A 27,579-nucleotide genomic window follows, 5' to 3' on the forward strand; every position below is an offset into this window, starting at 1 on the left:
CTCTGCTGCTTTTTCCCGGGCCATTAGCAGGAATCTGGATCAGAAGTGAACCAGGGGCTGGCACTGTGGTGTAGTGGGCTAAGCCACTGCCTGCAGTGCCGGTATCCCATATGGGTGTCGTTCAAGACATGGCTGCTCCACTTCCGATCCAGCTCTCTGCTGTGGCCTGGGAAGGCAGTGAAGGATGGCCCAAGTCCTTGGGCCCCTGCACCCACATGGGAGACCCAGAGGAAGCTTCTGGCTTTGGATCGGTGCAACTCTGGCCATTGCAGCCAGTTGGGGTGTGGACCAACAGATGGAGGACCTCCCTCCTTCCCTCTTTCTCTCTCTCTCTCTCTCTCTCTCTCTCTCTCTCTCTCTGCTTCTCCGTCTCTCTGTATAACTCTGATTTTCAAATAAATAAATAAATCTTTAAGAAAAAAAAGAAGTGGACCAACTGGACCAACTGGGACATGAACTGGCACCCATATGGGAAGCTGGAAAGTTTCTCAGGCTGTGGCTTTACCTGCCACGCCACAATACCAGCCCTTATGCCAGATCATTTTAAAGTGTAAGTTATTGATGAAGATAAAGCTGTAAATGGGAGTTGAGGTGGCAGCTTCAGGAAGGAATCTGGCAGAAAGACAAAACATCTCAGAGATGAGGATTACCAAAAAGAAAGTAAAAAGGTTATAATAAAGGAGATGGGCAAATAACAACAGCACAGAAAGGTGGAAAAGAGACCAAAGAAAAAGAGGACAGTGAAGCTTCATATTGAATGAGAGAAATTAATATGTGAATAGGAGCAGTTATTATAAAATATAAATAGGAGCAGTTATTATAAAATATGAATAGCAGGCCGGCACTGTGGCTCACTAGGCTAATCCTCTGCCTGCAGCACCAGCACACCGGGTTCTAGTCCCTATTGGGGCGCCGGATTCTGTCCCGGTTGCCCCTCTTCCAGGCCAGCTCTCTGCTGTGGCCCGGGAGTGCAGTGGAGGATGGCCCAGGTCCTTGGGCCCTGCACCCCATGGGAGACCAGGAGGAAGCACCTGGCTCCTGGCTTCAGATCAGTGCCGTGCGCCGGCTGCCGCAGCCATTGGAGGGTGAACCAATGGTAACGGAAGACCTTTCTCTCTGTCTCTCTCTCTCTCACTGTCCACTCTGCCTGTCAAAAATATATATATATATATATATATATATATATATAGGAATGAATAGCAATGTGGGTTGTTTACTTAGAAGTATAGTTGCTAAGTATTTTTTTTGAAAGTCCTATATATCCCCCTTTCTTTGTCTTTCCAAAGCTAGAGGGAATTTAAACCTAGTTCTAGTTTGTTATACTTAGCTACATTATGGTTAAAACAACCTCTGAATTGTTGCTGTATTGTTAGCTGGTAGGAAGAATGTCAAAGTTGGAACCAGTTTCTATTGCCCTTCTGTTCTGGCTTTATACTAGGATTAAGAGTTTCCTAAAAATAGAACATGTTCACATTCCTAAAAGTGTAGCCCTTTGACATTTGCAAACTTGTTCTTTGATTAAGATAATCCATGTTTTGAACACTGGTGGCTATGAAGAGAAAATGTGAAAATTTAAGAACTTTTTTTCTGGAATAAAATATGCTGCTTTTTCTGTGATAAAATTCTAATTATAACAAGGAAAAGTCTAATGCTGTGATTTATAATTAAATTATGATATCAGGTCTACCACACTGCCATTAATTGCTGTTGGAGATGATGGATTTTAATGGATTTTGTTGTTCAGGTTCTGTGATAACTGAAGACTGTTGAAGTTGCTTGTCCTGCTCTTTCCTCTTCATCACTTGTAAAGTAGTGAAGCAGTAAAATGTCATGAAAAAGAGAGGGGACATTTGATTGTTACTGCACTTCTCATCTGGGGGAAAATCCTCCCAATCCTAATTTTTTTCAAATGGGGCTAAAAATATCTATTTAAACCAATTAAAAGAATCATTGTGAAGATCAGAAAATACAGTGTTTCTAAATACTTTTTAAACTGTAAAGGCAAACTATAAAAATAAACCCTTAATTCTCATTTCTATTACTTAAGAGTTATATCTAGTTTTCTAAGGCTCAAAGGTGGGGTGGGTTGTCCAAAGCTATAGGTAGCTATTTAGTGGCAGAGCCCTGACTGGGACATAGTTTGAAGATGAACAATGTCACCAACCTGCCTCTCCCGGGAGGTGTCAAATGTTTTTTTTTTTTTCCAACTATTCTTTCCATTATACCCTAACTTTATAATTGATACAGCAGGACAATCTTAAATACCTATTTCTTCAAATTGGTCAATACTACACTAGTATTTGGGTGGTAAGATTCTGTTTTGAAGTCTAAAGCTTGCAGGTATGAATACAGATTTTTGGCATTTACTACATTCTCATTATGTATCATTATATAACATTTAAAGTACTATGTAAGTATATTTTACAATTTTGTCTATACTTAGTAACAAATTTGCATTTTGATTTGATGTAATAAAAGCTTTAATGTAATTTCTATTAGATTTTGCATTTTTTTCTTAAACTTTAACCTGGCACAGTGATTCTTATGTTATTGTTCTAGTATTGTGAATAATTGTGAAATATTTTGAGACAGAGTACTATATTTGTGAGTATAATGTTATGACTATCATTTAGTAGAAATCTTTCCATCAGTATAGAAAACTAAGAAAATTGCTTTCTGCTGTATAATTTGGCATTCATTGTAGATTAAAGCTTATTTTTCTGTGAATAAAACTTATTAAATAAAGTACTATTCTTTAAAATGAAAAAAAAAAAAGGAATTATATCTAGTTTAAGATAAGCTGATGGGGCCAGCACCGTGATGTAGTGGGTAAAGCCGCCGCGGGCAGTGCTGGCATCCCAGATGAACTCCGGCTTGAGTCTTGGCTGGTCCATTTCTGATCCAACTCTCTACTATGTCCTGGGAAAGCAGTAGAAGATGGTCTAAGTCCTTGGTGCCCAGCATCCATGTGGGAGACCCAGAGGAAGCTCCTGGCTCCTGGCTTTGGATAGGTGCAGCTCTGGCCTTTGTGGCCTGTTGGGGAGTGAATCAGTGGATGGAAGACCTCTCTTTCTCTTTCTCTTTTTCTTTCTCTTTTTCTTTTTCTTTTTCTCTTTCTCTTTCTCTTTCTCTTTCTCTTTCTCTTTCTCTTTCTCTTTCTCTTTCTCTTTCTCTTTCTCTTTCTCTCTTTCTCTTTCTCTCTCTCTCTCTCTCTCTCTCTCTCTCTCTCTCTCTCTCTCTTTTCTCTCTTTCTCTCTCTTTCTCTCTTTCTCTGCCTCTCCTTCTCTGTGTAACTCTGACTTTCAACTAAATAAATCTTTTTTTTTAAATAAGCTGATGTGGGCATATTCCTCTTGTAAGCTCATCGATAAATTTTTAAAGCAATGGAATGGGCAGGGAAAGGAACTATGGAAGTAATGGGAAAATAATTAGATGAGTACTTGCATGAAAGAGACTTGAAATTCTAGGCACAGGATTATACTATTCTCTGAAAGATTTAGGTGAAAGGCAAAGCTGTCATTTAAGGTTGGATTTGTTTTCTGTCAAAATCTAACAAGGACCAGCGCCGTGGCTGACTTGGTTAATCCTCTGCCTGCAGCACCGGCATCCCATAGGGGCACTGGGTTCTAGTCCTGGTTGCTCCTCTTCCAGTCCAGCTCTCTGCTGTGGCCCGGGAGGGCAGTGGAGGATGGCCCAAGTGCTTGGGCCCCTGCACCTGCTTGGGAGACCAGGAGGAAGCTCCTGGCTTCAGATCGGTGCAGCGCTGGCCGTGGCAGCCATTTGGGGAGTGAACCAACGGAAGGAAGACCTTTCTCTCTGTCTGTCTCTCTCTCACTGTCTATAACTCTACCTGTCAAATAAATAAAACTAAAAAATACAGAAAAGTGGTTGTTAGGCATCTATAGTTATTTAAAATTTGGAAATAACATTGCTGTATGCTATTGGGATGACTTGTTAAGGACTGGGGTTTTTTTTTGGCTATTGATTTGATTTTTTTTATATGTTCCTTCATTATTATAAAACCTTTGTAAAACTAAGCACTAAGATTAGATCAGAGTGGATGTTGGCAGGTGAAGCTGATACTTGGGATTTCCTCATCCCATATCAGATGCCAGTTGAAGTCCTGGCTGCTCTGCTTTCAATCCAGCTAGCTTTCTGCTAATGTATCCTGGAACGTAGTGCATGATGGTCCAAGTGCTTTGGCTCCTGCCTTCCACATGGAAGACTCAGATGGAGTTCCCAGTTTTGGTTTGGCTCCTGCAGCCATTTGATGAGTGAATTAGCAGGTGGAAGAAAATCAATCAATTTCTCTCTCTCTCTCTCATAAAATAAAATAAAATAAAATAAAAGTTCGAGTACTTGAGTTTCTGCTACTCACATCGGAGACCCTGATGGGATCTGGCTCCTGGCTTCTTCAGCATGGTCCACCCTTGGTTGTTGTGGCCATGTGGAGAGTAAGCAGATGGGCGATATCTCTCTCTCCCCTCCTCTCTCCCTCCCTCCCCTATCCCTTTCCCCCATCACTGTACATTTCAAATAAATAAGTAAAATGTGAGATTTAATTTTAAGTATAAATTGTATTTATTAATTTAAAAATACTTGTTTATTTATTTGAAAGGCAGAGTTACAGAGAGAGAGGTCTTCCATCTGCTGGTTCACTCCCCAAATGGCCACAATGGCTGCAGCTGGGCCAATTGGAAGCCAGGAGCCAGGAGCTTATTCTGGTCTCCCATGCAGGTGCCGGACCCCAAGCCCTTGGAGCCATCTTGCGCTGCTTTTTTGCAGGGAGCTGGATTGGAAATGGAGCAGCTGGGACTCTTAACTGGTGGCCATATCGGATGCTGGCGTTGCAGGTGGTGGCTTTTATCTGCTACACCACAGAGCTGACCCTGAGATTTAATTTACATACAAATTAGTGGATTTTCCTCCAATATATTGATGTATAGGATATTATATATGCTGTTAAACTATGGGTTATAGTTGGGGAAAAGGTTTGAAAAATGAACATAGGGGCTGGCGCTGTGGCGCAGTGGGTTAAAGCCCTGGCCTGAAGCACCAGCATCCCATATAGGCGCCGGTTCTAGTTCTGGCTGCTCCTCTTCCAATCCAGCTCTCTGCTGTGGCTTGGAAAGGCAGTGGAAGAAGGCCCAAGTCCTTGGGCCCCTGCATCCACGTGGGAGACCTAGAAGAAGCTCCTGGCTCCTGGCTTCAGATCAGTGCAGCTCCGGCCATTGTGGCCATCTAGGGAGTGAACCAGAGGATGGAAGACCCCTCTCTCTCTCTCTCTCTCTCTCTCTCTGTAACTCTTTCAAATAAATAAAATAAATCTTTAAAAAAAATGAACACAAAGGTGATAATATCAATCAAAGGTAGGAAATGTGTGTAGCAATTATCAGTCAAATTTATTTTTAGATAATTTAAAATTTTTTCTCTTAACTGTATCAGGCTTAATCTGAATGATCTGTTGAGCCAATCCTTTCTGAGATCCTGTACATGATCACAGTGCTGTCTGAGAAGCTGCTAGTCAGTTGCTACATGCAACAGAATGAATCTTTTGTTATAATCTCTTCTAAGACAGACATTTCTCCATCTAATTATTGCTGGTTTTAATGGAATCAAAACAATCATTTTGAAAAGAAAGATCCAATTATAAGATATACTGTTTTTCTTAATGAATGTAGGTTGCTTTAGCTGCTGCTGATGTTTTATATAAATGCCAGTGTTTGTTTCTTTGTGTATTGCATTGTGTAACTATGGAGAGAAGTTCATTTAAAATATCTGAACATATTTCAATTTAGAAAAAATTGGTAATTTAGGAAGCTTTGTATTAACAGTGCTATTTCTTCAGGGGACAACACAATAAAAATGAAATATTTTTCCATTCTCTGCTTTATGTAGTTTATACTACACAGAAATTATAGTTTTGGCATAGTTGTCCCTGACATTTTATCAGGTTTATTCAGAGAAAGTGAAAACTGCTTTGAAATTTTATAAAAGAAATTTACTGGACAGATCCAGCTGTTACATTTATAAATAGCTACAGATATCTACAGCAATAAAGGGTTTACTGAGGTTGTTATGGCAACAAAAATTCAGCGGAACTTCAAAGATAAGCTATATTGAAGGGAGAGAGTATATTACATGTACATTTAATCGCATTATACAGTATGATTGCTTACTGTCTATCATTTTAGATTGCAAGAAAGAAATTAGCTTTAACTTATCAGTATAACTTTCCTCAATATACGAAGATTCTGTTACTAAATTATCATCTGTTTTCTTCTTACATATTTTTAAGGAAGTTTCCTGGCAGTAGTGATGGATTGTGCTCACCCATTTAAATATTATTTCTTGGGGCTAATGTGGCACAGCAGTTTAAGCTGCTGCTTGGGATGCCCACATTCCGCATTGGAGGGCCTGGGTTTGAGTCCTGCCTCTACTTCTGATCCAACTTTCTGTTAATATGATGGCTAAAATACTTGGCAGTGGTCCCTGCTACCCACATGGGATACCCAGATTGAGTGTCATGTCAGCTTGGCCAAGTCCTTGAAGTGAAGATGAAAAAGTGTTTCTCTTTCTCTCTTTCACTTTTCCTTCCAAATAAAGAAAAATTAACTTTTATAAATAAATATTCTTTTAAATTCTTCTTTGTAATGAGTTACATACTTGTTTAAATCTGCTGACTAGTATTCAGGGCAAATTTTTGAGTCTATGAAATATGGCAAATCCTGCAGTGGGCTTTAAATCTATAACCCTATACTACTGCTTTATCCACCTAAAACTAACCAGTTATAGTCTTTTAATACCAAAATAAATGCATATCTTTAGATATTCTATTACATAGTAGACCCAGGAGTAGGATATTAGAATCTATAAGTTTAAAAAAAGTTTTATTCAATGTAATACATATACATTTTAAAGTGAAGTAGTAAACTGTAATACTATATACTGTATCTTAATTATAATAAAAGTATTTTTTTACTCTTTTTGATTCTTCTCTGTCCTAAAGTCTTCCTTAGAGGCAAATATTTTTAATTATTTAAATTGTTTCTCCTAGTACATCTCTGCTCTGTCTCCAGAGAATGTTTCTAGCTTTTTCTTTTTTTTTTTTTCTTTTCTTTTTTTTTTTGACAGGCAGAGTGGACAGTGAGAGAGAGAGAGACAGAGAGAAAGGTCTTCCTCTACCGTTGGTTCACCCTCCAATGGCTGCCGTGGTTGGCGCGCTGCGGCCGGTGCACCGCGCTGATCCGAAGGCAGGAGCCAGGTGCTTCTCCTGGTCTCCCATGGGGTGCAGGGCCCAAGCACTTGGGCCATCCTCCACTGCCTTCCCGGGCCACAGCAGAGAGCTGGCCTGGAAGAGGGGCAACCAGGACAGAATCCGGCACCCCAATAGGGACTAGAACTCGGTGTGCTGGCGCCGCTAGGTGGAGGATTAGCCTATTGAGCCGCAGCGCTGGCCTCTAGCTTTTTCAATTATAGACATAAACTGTTTCTGTCTCTGGACGATAAAGAATTCACAATTGTAGTCAACTTCTGCTACCATTTGCCTCCCCAACATATTCCCAATATAATTATACCACAGCTGAACAAAGTAATGTTTATGTTATTTGAATTACATGAATATCTTTTTTACCTCTGAGCCATTATATACTGTGGTTAAATTTTCTTGTACAACTGATTGTTTTTCTTGTAGTTAATAATTACCTATTTGCATAGTTTTCTTTGTACCTTTCTTTGTATCTTTTCCAAACTGTAATGGAACTGTAAAACACATTCTCAGTATAGTTAATAATATTAATATAGTTAATAATATTATTATAATATAATATAATATATAATAATATTATATAATATTACTACTAATAATATTAATATAGTTGATAATATTAATCCTTGGGTATTTTTTTTCTTTTCTCTTTAACAACTTCTGTCCTGGAACCTTGTAGCCACCTGTTGGAATCTGGACTGTGTGCTTACCAACTCTGCTGTAGAGCTGCCTTTCTGTAGCTTTGCCATCATCATAGAGTTGCTTTTGCTTTCTCTTTAGAACCTAAGTTTCTTGGCTTCATATATTTTTCTTTCTTAGTTTCTGCCTTCATTTTTAAAAAATTTTTAAGAGACATATAAAAATTATGCATATTTATGGGGTGCTATGTGATGTTTCATTAAATATATACATTGCATAATATCCAATAAGGGTAAATGTATTTATCCTTTTAAGCACCAAATCTTTATAATGAAAGCATCTAAAATCCTATTTTCTATGTTTTTAAAATAGAGAAATAGATATTATCTATAATCATCCTATTGTGCACTAGAACCCCAGATTTTCCTATTCCTGTCTAGCTATAACTGTCAATCAACCTTTCCTTATTCTCCCTATTTTCTTCCCCAGCCTCTGTTAAACCACCATTATTTTTTTAATTTCTATGAGATCACCTAGTTTTTAGATTCCACAAATGAATGAGATTATGTGATATTTGTCTTTCTGTTCTTACTTAATTTAACATAATGACCTCAAATTTTATTCATGTTGTTGAAAGTGAAAAGATTTCATCCTTTTTATGGCTGAGTAATATTCCATTGTATATATGTATCACATTTCCTTTATTCATTCATTGGTGTATGAACACTTAGGTTGTTTCCAGCACTTAGGTTGTTTGGCTATTGTGAATAATGCTATAATAAACATGGAAGTACAGATGTCTTCTTGATAGATGGATTTCATTTCCCTTGGAGATAGATATATATATATATATATATATATGTATGTATATGTATTTATATATGTATGTATGTATATACAGGAATGGAATTGCTGGATCAAATGTTAGATCTATTTTTGGTGTTTTGAGGCTCCTCCATCTTATTCTCCACAATGGCTGTACTAATTTACATTCCCACCATGAGTTGTTTGGGTTCCTTCTATGATCTAGACATTAACCCTTGTCAGATATATAGCTTGCAAATATTTTCTCCCATTCCATAGGTTATTTCTTTATTCTGATGATTATTTCCTTTGCTGTACAAAAGTAATTTATTTTGAGGAAATCCCATTTATCTGTTTTACTTCTATTTCCTGTGCTTTTATAGAAAATCCTTACTATGGCAGTATTGTGAAGTGTTTTCCCAATGATTTCTTCTAATAATCTCAGTATTTCAGGCCTCACATTTAGGTCTTCCATCCATTTAGAGTTGATTTTGTACATGGTGAGGTAGGAATCTAGTTTTATTCTTCTTCGTGTGATTATTCAGTTTTTTCCAGCACCATTTGCCTGTCCTTTTTTCCAATGAATGTTCTTAGCACCTTTGTCAAATATCAGCTGTTCATCTGTGGGTTTACTTCTAGAGTCTTCTTTATTCTCTTCTGTTGATCCATGAATCTGGTTTTATGCAGCACCATGCTATTTTGATTACTGTAGAAAATTTATTTATTTGTAGAAGATTTATTTATTTATTTATTTATTTGAAAGAGTTACAGAGAGAGAGATGGAGAGAGATCTTCCATTTACTGATTCACTTCCCAGATGGTCACAATGGCCAGAGCTGAGCCAAGCTGAAGCCAGGAGCCAAGAGTTTCATCTGGATCTCTCACATGGGTGTAGCAAGGGCCTGGACACTTGGGCCACTTTTCTGGTTTTCCCAGGTCATTAGCAGGCAGCTGGATCAGAAGTGGAGCATCTGGGACATATATGGGATGCTGGCATTGTAGGCTGAGGCTTTACTTGCTACACTGCAATGCTGGCCCCTGTAATGTATTTTAGTCAGGTACTATAATGCTCCTGTTTTGTTCTTTTTTGCTTGAGATTACTTTGGATATTTGGAGTCTTTCATAATTCTATGCAATTTTTAAAAAGATTTACTTATTTGAAAGAGTTACAGAGTGAACCATCCACGGGTTCACTCCCCAAATGCCTGCAATGGCTAGAGCTGAGCTGATCCAAAACCAGGAGCCAGGAGCTTCTTCTGGGTGTCCCATGGGAATGAAACTGCTTTCTAGGCACATTAGCAAGGATCTGGATCAGAGGTAGAGCATCCAGGACTCCAAACCAGCACCCATATGGGATGCTGACACTGTAGGCTGGGGCTTTAACCCGCTGCACCACAGTGCTGGCCTCAATTCTATACACTTTTTTAAAAAAATTTATTTACTTATTTGAAAGTTAGAGGTACAGAAAAAGAGAGATATCTCTTCCATCTTCTTCATTCTCCAGATGCTTGCAACAACCAGGGCTGGACCATGCCAAAGCCAGGATCCAGGAGCTTCATCTGGGTCTCCCACATGGATGACAGGCCCAAACACCTGGGCCGTCTTCTGTTGTTTTTCCATGCCACTAGTAGTAAACTGGATTGGAAATGGAGCAGCTGCCATTGGAGGTGGCAGCTTTACCTGCTACATCACAATGCTAGCCCTCCATACGAATTTTACTAGCTTTATTTTTTTTTTCTGCTTCTGTGAAAAATGTAATTGGGATTTCTTTCTTTTTTAAGATTTTTTTTCTCTCTCTCTTTTTAAATTTGTTTACTTAAAAAGCAGAGCTATAAAGAGAGGGAGAGACAGAGAGAAAGATCTTCCATCCACTAGTTCACTCCCAAAATGGCTGCAGCAGGGAGCTGGATTGGCAGTGGAACAACTGGGTCGTGAACTGACGCCCATATGGGATGCTGGCATTGCAGGTGACAGCTTCATCCACTATGCCACAGCACTGGCCCCTGTTATTGGGATTTCACTGGGAATTGCATTGCTTTGGGTAATATGCACAGTTTAGCAATATTGACTCTTGCAATCCATGAACATGGGATGTCTTTCCATTTCTTTGTGCTCTCTTCAATTTCTTTCATCAATGATTTACAGTTTTCATTGTACAGCTCTTCCACTTCCTTGGTTAAATTTACTTGCAGATATTTTATTTCTATTTCAGCTATTGGAAATGTGATTGCTTTTTGATTTCTTTTTTATAAGAATCATTGTTGGTATGTAACAGTGCTCTTGATTTTTTTACATTGACCTTGCAACTTTGCTGAATTTGTTTATTAGGTCTAACAACTGTTTGGTGTAATGTTTGGAGTTTTCTATATATAAGATCATGTCATCTGCAGACAATGACAGTTTGACTTCCCCCTTTCCAATGTAGATTCCCTTTCTTTCTTTCTCTTGCCTAATTGCTCTAGCCACAATCTCCAGTACTATGTTGAATAAAAGTGATGAAAGTGGGCATTCTTGTCTTGTTCTATATCTTATAAAGCCTTGAACTTTTCCCCATTCATGATGTTAGTTGTTGGCTTGTTATACATGGCCTTTATTATGTTGAGGTATATTTATTTCTTTTATACCTAATTTAGTCAGATTTTATCCCCTTGAATTTTATCAAATGCCTTTGCTGTATTTGTTGGGATAATATGATTTTTACGCTTTATTCTGTTGATGTAGGGAATTACATTTATTTTTTTGCATATGTTGAACCATCCTAACATCCCTTATGAATCCCACTTGATCACAATGAATGATCTTTCTAATGTGCTGTTGGATTCAATTTGCAAGTATTTTGTTGATGATTTTTATATATGTGTTCAACAAAAATTATGACCTATAGGCTTTTCTTTTTTTGTGTGTTCCCTTGTCTGGTTTTAGTTTGGCCTGTTAGAACAAATTTGGAAGAATTCTCTCTCATTTTTGATATATTTTTTGAAATAATTTAAGAATAATTGATGTTAATTCTCCTTTAAAAGTTTAGTAGAATTTACCAGTGAGGCTCTCTGTTCCAGGACTTTTCTTTAATGGGAATTTTTTTTGTTTAAGATTTTTTTTTTATTTGAAAGAGTAACAGAGAGGTAGAGACAGAGAGAAAGAGGTCTTCCATCTGCTGATTCACTCCCCAAATGACCACAATTGCCGGGCCTGAGCCAATCTGAAGCAGGAGCCAGGAGCTTCTTCTGGGTCTCCCACATGAATGCAGGGCCCAAGAACTTGGGCCATCCTCTGTTGCTTTCCCAGGTGAATTAACAGGGAGCTGGATCAGAAGTAGAGCAGCTAGAACTCGAACCAGTGCCCATATGGGATGCCAGCACTGCAGGTTGGGGCTTTAACCCGCTGCACCACAGTGCCAACCCCAGGGAGATATTTTATCACAGAATCAGTCTTGGTATTATTGGTCTGTTTAGAAAATTCTCTTTCCTCATGATTCAGTCTTAGTAAGATATAGGTGTCCAATAATTTGTGCATTTCTCTGGGTTTTCAAATTTGTTGCCATATAATTATTCATAGTAATCTCCAACAGCATTTTGTCTGTTTCCCTCCCTCTCTCCCTTTCTCCCTCCCTCCCTCCTTTCTTTCCTTATTTTATTTCTTTTAGAGATTGATTGATTTGAAAGGAAGAATTACAGAAACAGAAAGAAGGAGGGAAGGAAGGAGGGAGGGGGAGAGAGACAGAGAGACAGAGACAGAGAGAGACAGAGATTTTCAATCCCCTGGTTCACTCCCCAAATGGCTGCAATGGCTGGGGCTGGGCCAAGCCAAGCCAATAGCCCAGAGCTCCACATGGGTGGCAAGTGCCCAAGCATTTGAGCCATCTTCTGCTGCTTTCCCAGGCCCAGTAGTGGGGAGCTAAATCAGTTGTGCCACAGTAGTAAGGCAGTCAGGATTCAAGCCAGCACTTAACATGGGATGCTTGCATTGAAGGAGATAGTTTAACCTGCAGTACCAGCTCCATTCTTTTGTATTTCTGTGTGTCAGTCTTAATGTCTCCATTTTCATCTCTTCTTTGTATTTGACCTTCACTTTTTTTTCCTGGTTAGTCTAGTTAAGTGTTTAACAATTTTGTTTATCCTTTCAAAGAACTAGCTCTTCTTTTAATTGATATTTTTGTGTCTTTTTAGATCTCTGTCATTTATTTATGCTCTGAATTTTATTATTACTTTCATTCTACCAATTTTGGTTTTGATTTTTTTCCCCTAGTTTCTTGAGGTGTATTGATAAGTTGTTTGAGATCTTTTTGGGTTTTTAATATAGGCATTGATGGCTATAAATCTTCCTCTTATTACTGCTTTTGCTATATCCCAACTTACTAGGAGGGGAGAGGGACCGAAGGTTAAGTTGATCACCAGTGGCCATATTTAGTCAGTCATGCATATGTAATGAGTCATTCATAAAATCTCAAAAGGATAAGGTTCAGGGAGCTTTTGGATAGCTGAACATGGGGAGGTTCCTGGATGGTGGCAATCCTAGAGAGGGCTTGGAAGTTCTTTCTCCTCCCCTAACTCACCTTATGCATCTCTTTATAACCTTTGTAAAATACTTTATAATAAGCTGGTAGACATATAAATGTTTCCCTGAGTTATGTTAGCTGTTCTAGAATATTAATTAAACCCAAGGGGGGAGTTATGGAAATCCTGATTAATAGCCAGTTGGTTAGAAGCTCAAATAAAACAACCAGACACTTGCAGCTGGCATTTAAAGTGGAGGGGGTAGTCTAGGGGACTTGAGCCCTCAATCCTAGAATCTGATAGTGTCAGAACTGAATTGAATTAGAGGACACCCACCTGGTGTTTGCAGAATTGAGTGCTTACTTGCTGAGGTAGGAGAACAGGGATCCTTGTATTTTGTGAGGACACAGAAATCTTCTGTGTTGATTGTGATTTGGGAACAATGGAGGAAATGGTTTGTTTTTCCTCAAAAAGTCTATGATTCATTTCCAGTTAATTTTGGTGTAAGTTGTGAGATTTACGTTGAAGTTCTTTTTTTTTTTTTTTTTTTTGCCAACATCATCTTTTTTTCCAACATCATTTGTTAAAAAGATTTAATTACTTTTATACTTACTTTAAACATTAGTTGTCTGTGGGGCCAGTGCTCTGGTGTGTTGGGTGAAGCGGAAACCTGAAGTGCCAGCATCCTATATGGGTGCTGGTTCGAGTCCAGGATATTTCACTTCCCATCCAGCTCCCTGCTAATGTGCCTGGGAAAGCAGTGGAAGATGGCCCAAGTCCTTTGCCCCCTGTACCCATGTGAAAGACCCAGATGAAACTCCAGCTCCTGGCTTTGGCTTGACCTAGCACTGGCCATTGTGGCCATTTGAGGAGTGAACCAGCAGATGGAGGCCTTTCTCTCTGCCTCTGCCTCTCTGCAACTCTGACTTTCAAATAAAATAATAAATAAGTCTTTAAAAAATTAGTTGCCTGTATAAGTAGACTTTTTCTGTGTTTATATCTGTTCCTAGTACCAATAGGTAATTACTATTATCTACATGGTGAATCTTTAAAAGGGTAGTGTAATTCCTTTTATTTTTCTTTATACTTTCTAGCTCCTTTGCCTTTGCATTTAAAGTTTAGAATCAGCTTCTCCATATACACAAAATATTTTGTTGGGGCCAGCATTATGGTACATCAGGTTAAGCTGCCACTTGGGATACCTTCATCTCATATCAGAATACCAGTTTGAGGCTGGCGCTGCGGCTCACTAGGCTAATCCTCTGCCTTGCGGTGCCGGCACACCGGGTTCTAGTCCCGGTCGGGGCACCAGATTCCGTCCTGGTTGCCCCTCTTTCAGGCCAGCTCTCTGCTGTGGCCCAGGAGTGCAGTGGAGGATGGCCCAAGTGCTTGGGCCCTGCACCCCATGGGAGACCAGGACAAGTACCTGGCTCCTGCCATCGGATCAGCGCGGTGCGCTGGCCGCAGCACGGCAGCCATTGAGGGTGAACCAACGGCGAAGGAAGACCTTTCTCTCTGTCTCTCTCTCTCACTGTCCACTCTGTGTGGGGAGCAACTGGGAGCAACTCGGACTACACTAAGTTACTGGAATTAAGACTTATTCTATGCATCTGCTCTCCCACAATATGGCACTGGGAGAGGAGGAAACAGCTTCTACACAGCTGCCTCCAGTTCAACCAATAAACTGTAGGACTATAAAGGAGGAGAGAGACAACATGCACCAGGAACACCTGAGGAACATCTGAGCAGCCCCCGAAAGAGCCGGCCGGCGGTGTGCCGCTCCCCCGCGGAAGTGGGGAAAGTGGCAGGGGGAATCGCCCTTCCACAGAGGTGGAAGGGACGGTAGCCAACCCGGGAAGAACCAGCAGCAAACCCGGGAAGGGCCGAGCAGACAAAAGAACAGCGCAGGGTCCTGTGTCGTTCCTCCGCGAAGAGGGGGAGCGACACTCTGCCTGTCAAAAAAAAAAAAAATACCAGTTTGAGTCCTGGCCTCTCCACTTCTGATCCTGCTCATGGGCATGGGAAGCAGCATATGATAGCTCAAGTACTGAAGTCTGTGCCACCTACTTGGGAGACCCTAGTGGCTAAGGTTGGCCCAGGCTGAACCCAGGTGCCAGGAACTCCATTTGGGTCTCCCACATGGATGGCAGGTACCCAGGTATTTACACCCTTTTCTGTCCCAAAATATTCCATATGTCATTTAGTTATTGTTTCTTATTAGTCTTTTCCAGTGCCTCTTAGCCTTTCTTTTCCTTTCATGACTTTGATACTTTTCTTTTTTGTTTGCCTTTATTTTGATTTTTTTATATTATACATTTTTGTTATTTTATTTTCAGTTTTTAACAGATTGAATGTGATTTGTAGATACAATTCTAAGAACATAATGATATTCTCTTCCTTCTTTCCCCCTTTCTCCCCACCCTCTTTCCTTCTCCCTTTTTTTTAGTCTTTGAGATAACATATTTTAAAGTGATATTACAGGCGCCGGCGCTGTGGCGTAGTGGGTAAAGCCACCACCTGCAGTGCCGGCATCCCAGTTGGGCTCCAGTTCGAGTCCCGGTTGCCCCACTTCCAATCCAGCTCTCTGCTATGGCCTGGGAAAGCAGTAGAAGATGGCCCAAGTCCTTGGGCCCCTGTACCCATGTGGGAGACCCAGAAGAGGCTCCTGGCTTCAGATCAGCACAGCTCCAGCCATTACGGCCAATTGGGGAATGAACCAGCGGATCGAAGGAAGACATCTCTCGCTCTCTCCTTGCCTCTCCTTTCTCTTTGTAACTCTGACTTTCAAATAAATAAGTCTTTTAAAAAATGACATTGCAGTAAAAAGGCTTAATACTTTACTGAATAAGAAGTTTAACAAGTAAAAAGCAAAAAGACCCTGGTTTAGTGGGAATATAGACAACAACTATAAACAATAATTGAATGGAAAATAAACATTTCACTTACATACATTACATATTTTTAAAATTTATTTATTTGAAAGACAGAGTTATACATAGAAAGGAGAGCAAGTAGGGAGGGAGGGAGGGAGGGAGGGAGAGAGAGAGAGAGAAAGAGAGGTCTTCTATCCGCTACTTCACTCCCCGATTGGCTGCAACGGTCGGAGCTGTGCCAATCGGAAGCCTGGAGCCAGGAGCTTCTTCTAGGTCTCCCACGTGGGTGCAGGGGCCCAAGGACTTGGGTCATCTTCTACTGCTTTCCCAGGGCATAGCAGAGAGCTGGATCAGAAGTGGAGCAGCCAGTTCTCGAACCAGTGGCCATATGGGATGCTGGCATTCAGGCCAGGATGTTAACATGTTGTGCCATAGCGCCGGCCCCTATACATTAGATTTTATGAGAAGATTTATTTATTTATTTATTTGAAAGTCAGAATTAGAGGGAGTGAGTGAGAGATCTTCCATCCACTGGTTCACTCCCCAAGTGGCTGCAGTGGTCAGGGCTGGGCCAGGCCGAAGCCAGGAGCCAGGACTTCATCAGGAGCTACAGCTAGGTATCAATACCAGTACTCCTATGTGGGACATAGATGTCTTACTCAGTGTTTTAACTACTAGTCTCAAGAGGCACTTCGTCTTTGTCATTCACTGTCTCCATCTCTCTGCCTCTTAAATAAATAAAAATTGTAAAATAATAGGGACCAGTGTGGTGTGGCAAGTTAAGCTGCTGCCTGCAATGCCAGCATCCCCTATGGGTGCCAGTTCATGTCCTGGTTGCTCCACTTCTGACACAGCTGCCTGCTCATGGCCTGGGAGAAGCAGTGGAAGATGGCCCAAGTGCTTGAGCCCCTGCCATCCACTTGGGAAACCTAGATGAAGTTCTTGGCTTCCGTTCAGCTTAGCCTGGCTCAGTCCTGGGCTTTAGAGACTTGGGGAGTGAACCAGTTGATGGGATCTCTCTGTGTCTCTCTCTCTGTGTCCCCCTCCTCTATAATTCTTTAATAATTAAATAAATAAAGCTTTAAGAAAATAATATGAATAAACATGTCTGACCTTCAAAGGAGGGGCAGGTTTTGCTTTATAAGTGTTTATTTTAGGTAGATTCTTAAAAGTTTCTGTTACAACATTTTTATTTTCCTGTATGTCATATACAATTAAGTAATGGAGATGGATTCAGTTTATAAGAACTATAATACTACTTTTTAGAAAAATGTGTTCCAACTGTTATTTTACTTTCTGTAAGCCCCAAGTTGAGGTTTAAGAGAATTTTTAAAAAATATTTTATTTATTTATTTGAGAGCTAGAGTTACAGACAGTGAGATGGAAAGACAGAGAGAAAGGTCTTCTTTCCATTGGTTCACTCCCCAAATGACTACAATGGCTGGAGCTGCGCTAATCCGAAGCCAGGAGCCAGGTGCTTCTTCCTGGTCTCTCATGTGGGTGCAGGGGCCCAAGCACTTGGGCCATCTTCTGCTGCTTTCCCAGGCCATAGCAGAGAACTGGATTGGAAGAGGAGCAACCGGGACTAGAACTGGTGCCCATATGAGATGCTGGTGCTACAAGCGGAGGATTAACCTACTGCATCACGGTGTCGGCCCTGAGAATTTTTTTAAAAGATTCATATATTTTATTTATTTGAAAGGCAGAGTTACAGAAAGAGAGGGGAAGAGACACAGAGAGAGATCTTTCATCTGCTGGTCACTTCCCAAATGACCACAATGGCCAGGGCTGGGCCAGACCTAAGCCAGGAGCCAGGAGCTTCATCTGGGTCTCCCACGGAGGTGCAGGGGCCCAAGCACTTGTGCTATCCTCCACAGCTTTTCCAGGTACATTAGCAGGGATCTGGATCAGAAGGTAGCAGCCAGAAATAGAACCAGTGACCATATGGGATGCTGGTATTGCAGGAGGCAGCTTTACTTGATATGCCACAATGCTGTTGTCCCCAGTATAAGAGAATTTTGTTTACTACAGAGATTAAAAATTAACAAGCAATGTCTGTATTTATAAATACGTTGAATTCTTTCATCCGAATTCATTTTGGAGATTTGATATTATGAATTAATTTCTATAAAATTTTCTTTTTTTTTAACTTTTATTTAATGAATATAAATTTCCAAAGTACGATTTATGGATTACAATGGCTTCCCCCACATACCGTCCCTCCCACCCACTACCCTCCCCTTTCCCACTCCCTCTCCCCTTCCATTCACATCAAGATTCATTTTTGATTATCTTAATATACAGAAGATCAGCTTAGTATACATTAAGTAAGGATTTCAACAGTTTGCTCCCACACAGAAACATAAAGTGAAAAATAATAGATGATTTTTTTAAATGATGATGAAATCAGATCAGACCTATTGTCATGTTTAATCCCAGTGAGAGTCAAGTTGGGAGTTGATAATTTTTTTTTCTTTTTCTTTTCTTTTCTTTCTTTTTTTTTTTTTTTTTTTTTTTACAGAGGATCAGTTTAGTATACATTAAGTAAAGATTTCAACAGTTCGCACCCCCATAGAAACACAAAGTGAAATATATTGTTTGAGTACTCGTTATAGCATTAAATCTCAATACACAGCACATTAAGGACAGAGATCCTACATGAGGAGTAAGTGCACAGTGACTCCTGTTGTTGACTTTACCAATTGACACTCCTGTCTATGGCATCAGTAGTCTCCCTATGCTCCAGTCATGAGTTTCCAAGGCTATGGAAGCCCTCTGAGTTCTCCGATTCTTATCTTGTTTAGACAAGGTCATAGTCAAAGTGGAGGTTCTCTCCTCCCTTCAGAGAAAGGTACCTCCTTCTTTGAAGACCTGTTCTTTCCACTGGGATCTCACTCACAGAGATCTTTTGCCAGAGTGTCTTGGCTTTCCATGCCTGAAATACTCTCATGGGCTTTTCAGCCAGATCCGAATGCCTTTAGGGCTGATTCTGAGGCCAGAGTGCTATTTAGGACATCTGCCATTCTATGAGTCTGCTGAGTATCTCACTTCCCATGTTGGATCACTCTCCCCTTTATTTATTCCATCGGTTAGTGTTAGCAGGTACTAGACTTGTTTATGTGCTCCCTTTGACTCTTAGTCCTTTCATTATGATCAATTGTGAACTGAATTGGGGAAAAAGGGACACTAACCCACTGTTGGTGGGAATGCAAACTGGTCAGGCCACTATGGAAGTCAGTCTGGAGATCCCTCAGAAACCTGAAGATAACCCTACCGTTCGACCCAGCCATCCCACCCCTTGGAATTTACCCAAAGGAATTTAAATTGGCAAACAAAAAAGCGGTCTGCAGCCTAATGTTTATTGCAGCTCAATTCACAATAGCTAAGACCTGGAACCAACCTAAATGCCCATCAACGGTAGACTGGATAAAGAAATTATGGGATATGTACTCTTTAGAATACTATACCGCAGTAAGAAACAACGAAATCCAGTCATTTGCAACAAAATGGAGGAATCTGGAACACATCATGCTGAGTGAAATAAGCCAGTCCCAAAGGGACAAATACCATATGTTCTCCCTGATCGGTGACAATTGACTGAACACCAAAAAGGAAACCCCCTGAAGTGAAATGGACACTATGGGAAACGGTGACTTGATCAGCATAGCCCTGACTGTTAATGAACAACTTAATACATTATCCCTCTTAGTAGTTTTTTTGTCTGTTCTACTTAATATGACTGGTTTAATTCTGTAATTAATACACAGTTATTCTTAAGTGTTAAAAATTAACTGAAATGTGATCCCTGTTAAACATAAGAGTGGGAATAAGAGAGGGAAGAGATGTATAATTTGGGACATGCTCAAGCTGACTTGCCCCAAATGGTAGAGTTAAAAACATAACAGGGGATTCCAATTCAATCCCATCAGGGTGGCATGTACCAATGCCATCTCACTATTCCAAGTGATCAATTTCTATAAAATTTTCTAAGACTTCCCTCTTTTATTTAATCTTGGAATTTACAAATGTTTATGTATAGGAGTAGACACGAAAGAAAGGTTTTACTTGATTATTCCCAATTCATGTTTTCTTCTGCTTCAGTGTGGCTGGTCTTTGTCTTCTGTTTAGGTTACTTGTGACCCCTTTGATTCTTTCCTGAGTGAGAATGTTTGGCTTCTGGGTATATCATATGGCTCCTAACAACTGCTATTTGCCCAAGGACAAGGTCTTGTTAACCTGCTGCCTCTAAGAGTCTGCATTAGCAAGAAGCTGGAATTGGGACCAGAGCTGGGAATCAAATCTAGGCACTCTGATACAGAATTGGAGTACCCTAAGTGGTATCTTAACTGCTAGACCAAATGCACATCCCTCTGTGTCTGTGATTTTCACTATAAGTGCTTCATGTAAGTGGAATCATACAATATGTATCTTTTTGTAACTCAGAATAATATTTCACTTAGCAAAATATCCTGAGAATTTCTTTCATTATGAAGGCTAAGTAATATTCTATTATATACTCATATATGTACCACATTTTGCCTATCCATTCATTTGTCAATGCTCACTTGGTTTCCATTTTTTAGCAGTTGTAAATAATGCCAATATTAAAGTAGGTATATGTGTAGCTCTTCATGGTTCTGCCTTCAATCTGGATATTATATATCCAGAAGTATAGTTGCTGGATCATTTGATAATTCTCTTTTTAAAATCACATCACTGACAGCAATGTAGTGAGTGGATTGATTGATTTGAGAAGTGGAGAGAGATCTGGATTCTACTGTTGCACTCTGCAAATTCACACAATGGCCAGGATGGGGCGGGTCCAAAGCCGAAAGCCACAAATTCAGTTCAGGTGTCTCACAGGAATATAGGGATCCCAGTTACTTGAGGCATCACTTTTGTCTGCAGGGGTCTATATTAGCAGGAAGCTGGAGTCAGAATCCAGGTACTCCAGTATAGGATGAGAGCATCTTAAGTGCTGGTTAAATACTCACCCTTGTAATTCTGTTTGTAACTTTTTCAGGGACCACTGTACTGTTTTCTACAGCAGCCATACCATTTTACATTCCTAACAGTGCACAGGATTTTAATTTCTCCACATCCTTGTCAAAACTGATGTTTACAGGCCGGTGCTGGGGCTCACTAGGCTAATCCTCCGCCTGCGTTGCGAGCACCCCGGGTTCTAGTCCAGGTTGGGGCGCCGGATTCTGTCCCGGTTGCTCCTCTTCCAGTCCAGCACTCCACTGTGGCCCAGGAAGGCAGTGGAGGATAGCCCAAGTGCTTGGGCCCTGCACCCGCATGGGAGACCAGAAGGAAATACCTGGCTCCTGGCTTTGGATTGGTGCAGCACACCGGCCGCAGTGCGCCAACCGTAGCGGCCATTTGGGGGGTGAACCAACAGAAGGAAGACCTTTCTCTTTGTCTCTCTCACTGTCTAACTCTGCCTATCCAAAAAAAAAAAAAAAAAAAAAACCCTGACGTTTACATAAATTATTGCATCATAGAATCATAGATAATTTGCTACAGGTAAATTTTCATACCTATAAGTTGGTATGATTTCTTTGTTTTTAAAATTACATTGTTTAAAGGCAGAAAGAGATCTTCCATCTGTTGATTCATTCCCCAAATGGCCCTCACAGCCAGATCTGGGCCAGGCCAAAGCCAGAACCTGGGAACTCCATCCTGGTCTCTCAAATGAGTGGCAGGGACCCCATCTTCTGGCATTTTCTGCCTTCCCAGATGTATCAGCAGGCTGCTGGATTGAAAGCAGGCTGCTAGGAGACTAGAACCAGTACTCTGATTTGGAATGCCAGTGTTCCAAGCAGCAGCATAATCTACTTGCCACATACCAGCCACTAATTTATTTCTTCAGTATAAAGGTTGAGGGTGGGGGGTGGCATTCCAGCACTGTGGCATTTGAGGTTAAACCTCCACCTGCAGTGCTGGCATCCCATATGGGTGCCAGTCAAGTCCCAGCTACGTGGCCAATTTGGAAAGTGAACCAGTGGGTGGAAGATCTGTCTCTCTTTCTCTATCTCTGCCTTTCAAAATAAATAAATAAATAAATCTTAAAAAAAAAAAAAAAATTTGAGGGGGCTCAGGTGGCTGCCAAGGATGGCAAAGGGGCAGGTCCTGGTCCTGGCTGGCAGAGGCCGTCTCTTGGGCCACCTGGAAGCCATCATGGCCAAGCAGATACTGCTATGCCAGATGGTAGTGGTTCTGTGCTGCGAGGACATCAACATTTCTGGCAGTTTCTACAGAAATAAGTGGAATTACAGGGTCTTCCTTTGCAAGCAGATGAACACCAACCCCTCCCGGGCCCTGCCACTTGCAGGCCCTCAGCTGCAGATATTGGCGAACTGTGCAAGGCATGTTTCCCCATAAGACCCAGTGGGGCCAGTCTGTCCTGAACTGCCTCACGATATTCAATGGGATCCTGCTACCCTATGAAAAGAAAAAGCAGATGGTAGGTCCTGCAGCCCTCAAGGTTGTATGTCTGAAGCCTATGAGAAAGCTTGCTTGCCTTGAGCTTGTTCATGAGCTTGACTGCAACTGCCAGGCAGTGTCAGCCTGCTGGGGGAAAAGAGGAAGGAGAAGGCCAAGATCCATTACCTGAAGAAAAAGCAGCTCATGAGGCTGCGGGAACAAGCAGAAAAGAACATGGAGAAGAAAATTAACAAATTCACAGAGGTTCCCAAGACTCATGGACTCTTGGTATGAGCCCAATAAAGACTTTATTCTTCATGCTTAGCCTGGTCTGTCATTCATCCATTGCCACCCTGGAGTCTGGGCCCCAGAAAGATGGGGGCAAAAGAGGGCCTTAGTCACTGCTCCTATTGGAGGCCTTCCCTACAGTGCACAGCTCCTAAGGGCTGTGCAGACATGGTTGATCTGTGGCCTATTTATGATTATTTTAAAAAGATTTGCGGGAGTGGATGGGAGCCCCCACCTGCTAAGTGTGTGTGGCGGGGTCTGTGGCTCAGCTTTCCAGCTGGTCTCCTGTACTTTGCAGCTGTTAAAATGGGAGAAAATGTTGGGGCACTATGAGCCTAGTGTACAAAGGGTATTTATAGGGGCCTGACACTGTGGTATAATAGGTTAAGCTTCTGCCTGCAGCACTGGCATCCCATGTGGGCGCCCAGCTGCTCTACTTTCAATCCAGCTCGGTACTAATGACCTGTGGAAGGCAGCAGAAAATGGCCCAGTTGCTTGGGCCCCTGCACCTATGTGGGTGACCTGGAAGAAGTTCCTGGCTCCTGGCTTTGGACCAGCCCAGTTCTGGCCCTCGTGGCCATTTGGGGAGTGAACCAGTGGATGGAAGACTTCTCTCTCTCTTCCTCCCTCTCTCTGTAACTGTGCCTCTCAAATAAATAATAAATACATCTTTTAAAAAAATAATATTTAGTGTGCTCAGACTGGAAGGATGGGCAACCACAGACATTGCCCTTGAGACTTCCTGTGTTTTGTGACCATAAGTAATTTTTTAAATAAAAAAAAAAAAAAGTTAAGAGGGCCAGCATTGTAGTGCAGTGGGTTAAGCCTCCACTTGTGGCACTGAGTCCTAGCTGTTCGCTTTCCAAACTGGCTCCTTGCTAATGCATATGGGAAAGCAGCATAGGATCACCCAAGTATTTGGGCTCCTGCCACCGGTATGGGAGACCCAGATAGTGTTCTAGGCTCCTGGCTTCACTGTGGCCCAGCCCTGGCTGTTATGGACATTTGGGGAGTGAACAGGCAGGTGGAAGATTTTATCTCTCTCTCTGTCTCCCCTTCTCTCTCTCATGCTGCCTTTCAAATAAAATAAAAAATAAATCTTGAAAAAACATGCATGTATATGTAAAAGCTAAGAATCATTTTCTGCAGATATATTCACAAAATGACAGAAGATATTTTATTGTACTAAGTGTATTTTGTTCTATGTTAAACCATAAGCATTATTGTTTTTTCTAAAATATAGCACAGTATTTTCTTTAGATATTGTTTTCAAATGATTACAGTTCCCAAGAAGCAAACTATACCAATTTGAATGTGAAATACCAAACATTGAAAGAGGATATAAAATTTTTTTTTCAGGCAGTGGAAAAGAAGCAAATTGGTTCACATTGGCTGACTGAAAAACAGAACAATGGCTAGGTAGAAATGGTAAGACTAAAGTGCAATCTTGATTGGATTATAATAAAATCTCCTAGTGTTAACTTTCTTTTTCATGATTTTTACCCTTCTGTGTAAGTAAAGAAAGACTACCCACATGAGAACAAGGATTCTTATTCAAATCTTGCTTCTAAGAAGGAAGTGAGCTACCATCACTTGGATTTGGTAGACTTAAAGTGATATAGGCAAGTTTTATGCTGAAAAAAAGAGAAGTTAGGTATGCTCTGATTGGAGGTTGTCGTGCTGAACTAAAGAGCAGCTAACTGGAAGTAGGACATGTTAGGTAATTGATTTGGGGAATATGCTAATGTTTGGTTTTCTCTGATTGACTCTAAGTTGAAAGCTTCCAGGATGGAGGCTAAAGTGGTACAGTGGAGAGCTCAGATGCTGATAAAATCCTGACTGTTGTTAGCTGAAGTAGGGCTTTTTAGGTAATTAATCTGGGGAACATATTCATGTTTGGCTTTCTGTGGTTGACCAGAAGTTGAAAGCTTCTGGGATGGGAGGCAGGTTTGGGAGCAAAAAAACAAAAAGTGGGGTAGCAGGGAGGTGACAGTCACTGATCAGATCCTAACTGTTTTTAGCCAATTGCTACTGAGTATGATTTGGATTATAGATTGAGAGATTATGTGCCAATGTGTCAGTCTTCAAGTATGGTTTATTCATTGTCCATTTGTATATCTGAACTCTCACCATAGGAGAACAAAAAAATTGTTTATATTTCATAATTTTATGGTTGATTATATAACTTTGAGACTTGTGTCAAGATTCTAAACAAAAATTCTCCCAAATGAAAATAATATTTCATGTCTGAGTGTAAGATGAATTATGCAGAAATGTTCATGGACATCTATGTCAGGATGCCATTACTCAGGTAGAAGTAGATTCTAGATCTCAGGAGATACCAGTTATAATAAAAATGTGTGCTGGGGGAAGTATTTGGCCTAACAGTTAAGACACTTGTATCCCATATTAGAGTGCTTGGTTCAAGACCTAACTGCTGCTGAATCAACTTCCTGCTAATGCACACCCTAGAAGGCAGCTGTGATGGCTCAAGAAGTTGGGTCTCTGACACCTGCATTGGAGTCCTGGGTTGAGTTCTCAGCTTCCAGCTTCAGTTTGGCCTAGATTTGGCCACTGTGGGCTTTGGAAGAGAGAACAGTGAATGGGAGCTCTCTAATTGTCTTTCTTTCTCTGCCTCTCAAATAAACTAATTGTTTAAGCGTTATTTATTTATTATATTGATTTATTTGAAGGACAGAGTGACTGAATGGGAAGGACAGAGAGAGAAAGAGATCTTCATCTGCTGGTTCACTCCCCAGATGGCTGCTAACAGCTGGGTCTGGGCTAGGCCGAATCCAGGAGTTAGGAGCTCAGTCTCCCACGCAAGTGGCAGAGACCCAATTGCGCCACCTTTTGCTGCTTTTGCGGGCACATCAGCAGGAAGCTGGATCAGAAGCAGAGCAGCTGGGACTATAGCTAACACTCTGGTATGGGGATGCCAGTGTTGCAAGTGTAGTCTAACCCATTGTTGCCAGAATGCTGGCTCCAATAAAAGATTTTAAAAAGTATGTTCTGGGGGTTGGTGCTATGATGCAACAGGTTAATCCTTAGCCTGCAGCGCCAGCATCCCATATGGGCACTGGTTCTAGTCCCAGCTGCTCCTCTTCTTCTTCTTTTTTTTTAAATTTATTTGACAGAGTTAGACAGTGAGAGAGAGAGAGGGAGAGACAGAGATAAAGGTCTTCCTTCCGTTGGTTCACCCCCAAAATGGCCGCTACGGCCGGAACTACACCGATCCGAAGCCAGGAGCCAGGTGTTTCCTCCTGGTCTCCCATGCAGGTGCAGGAGCCCAAGCACTTGGGCCATCCTCCACTGCCTTCCTGGGCCACAGCAGAGTTGGACTGGAAGAGGAACAACCGGGACTAGAACCCGGCGCCCATATGGGATGTCAGCACCGCAGGCAGAGGATTAACCAAGTGAGCCACGGCACTGGCTGGCTGCTCCTCTTCTGATCCAGCTCTCCGCTATGGCCTGGGAAAGCAGTGGAAGATGGCCCAAGCTTTTGGACCCCTGCACCCGAGTGGGAAACTCAGAGGAAGCTCTTGGCTCCCGGTTTCGGATCAGCCCAACTCTGGCTGTTGTGGCCATTTGGGGAATGAACCAGAGGATGGAAGCCCTCTCCCTGTCTGTTGACTCTACCTCTCAAATAAATAAATAAAATATTTAAAAGTAAAAAAAAAGTGTGTTTTTGGGGCTGGCATTGTGACATAACTAGTAAAGCTGCCGCCTGCAGTGCCAGCATCCCATGTTGGTCCCAGTTCATGTCCCAGCTGTTCCACTTCAAATCCAGCTCCCTGCTAATATCCTGGGAAAAGCAGCAGAAGATGGTCAAGTGTTTGGGTCTCTGCCACACACAAGGGAAACCTGAATGAAGCTTCTGGCTTTGGCCTGGCCTAGTCCTCGTCACTGGTGGCCACTTGGGGATCAGCAGATTGAAGAGCTCTCTCGCTCGCTCTCTCTCACTCTGTAACTCTTTCAAATAAAACTTTTTTCAAAAGTTTTCTTATGTGACTCTTGAGAAATTAGTGAGAACATAGTTAGGAATATCTTGGAGAGTCTTTGTACATTTTCCCAGTGACTAACTGGATGACTAAAACTTTTAAAAGTTTAAGGGAGAAAGTTTTACCGGTCACTTTTGGAAACTCCCCACATTGTAATTTCCTATAGAGCCTATCAAAGGAAATTGGTCATCTGTGTTGAGGATTATATTTGAATTCCTACAGCTTTTTAAATGTTTCATTTGAGAAACTTTAAAATTTAAATATTTTATGTAAAAGTAATGAAGATAAAACTTAAGTACCATTTATCCTCCTCCCTCCCACTTCACTTCCCTCCCCATTCCTTTCTTCCTTCTCTTATGAACTTGCTTTATGTCCATCAAACTCACAAAATGGTTATTTCTGAAAACAATGGAATTGCCCTCTGCTTGTCTCATAATGAACACAAAAACAGATGATTTGAAAGACTATAATCTATGTTCTTTTCAGTTAGTAAATGAACATGTTTTGATGAATTTGAGAAGTAGAACATGACTCATCAAATAACTCAGTAACCAATTAGCTGTATATTCTGTATCCAAAAACCTAACATCTTTTTGTCAGTATTAATTAGTTTAATTAACATTAGGCTTCTAGTTCTCTTGAGGAAAGAAAAAGAAGGGTTTAGGCAAAAAGTCTAGAGAAAGCAGGAATCGATACATTAAGGAATATGTGAAAAAGTGAGTCTCAGAGGGTTTACTGTTGATCTTGGCTGAAAGTGTAGGTAATTTCAAATTTATTTTTATCTTTTC

At 41.0% G+C, this 27,579-nt stretch overlaps 1 protein-coding gene and 1 pseudogene across 2 annotated transcripts in view; both read left to right on the top strand.

Annotated features, from left to right (window-relative positions):
- The window catches only part of PPM1E (protein phosphatase, Mg2+/Mn2+ dependent 1E), a 190,118-nt gene that overhangs the window by 73,398 nt on the left and 89,141 nt on the right, over window positions 1-27,579 (top strand). The gene's annotated exons all lie outside the window — the stretch shown is intronic.
- LOC127484380 (large ribosomal subunit protein uL13-like) overlaps window positions 16,235-27,579 on the top strand; it is a 69,277-nt pseudogene continuing 57,932 nt past the window's right edge.

The sequence above is a fragment of the Oryctolagus cuniculus genome, chromosome 17, assembly GCF_964237555.1.
Source record: "Oryctolagus cuniculus chromosome 17, mOryCun1.1, whole genome shotgun sequence".
In the NCBI taxonomy this organism is placed as follows: Eukaryota; Metazoa; Chordata; class Mammalia; order Lagomorpha; family Leporidae; genus Oryctolagus; species Oryctolagus cuniculus.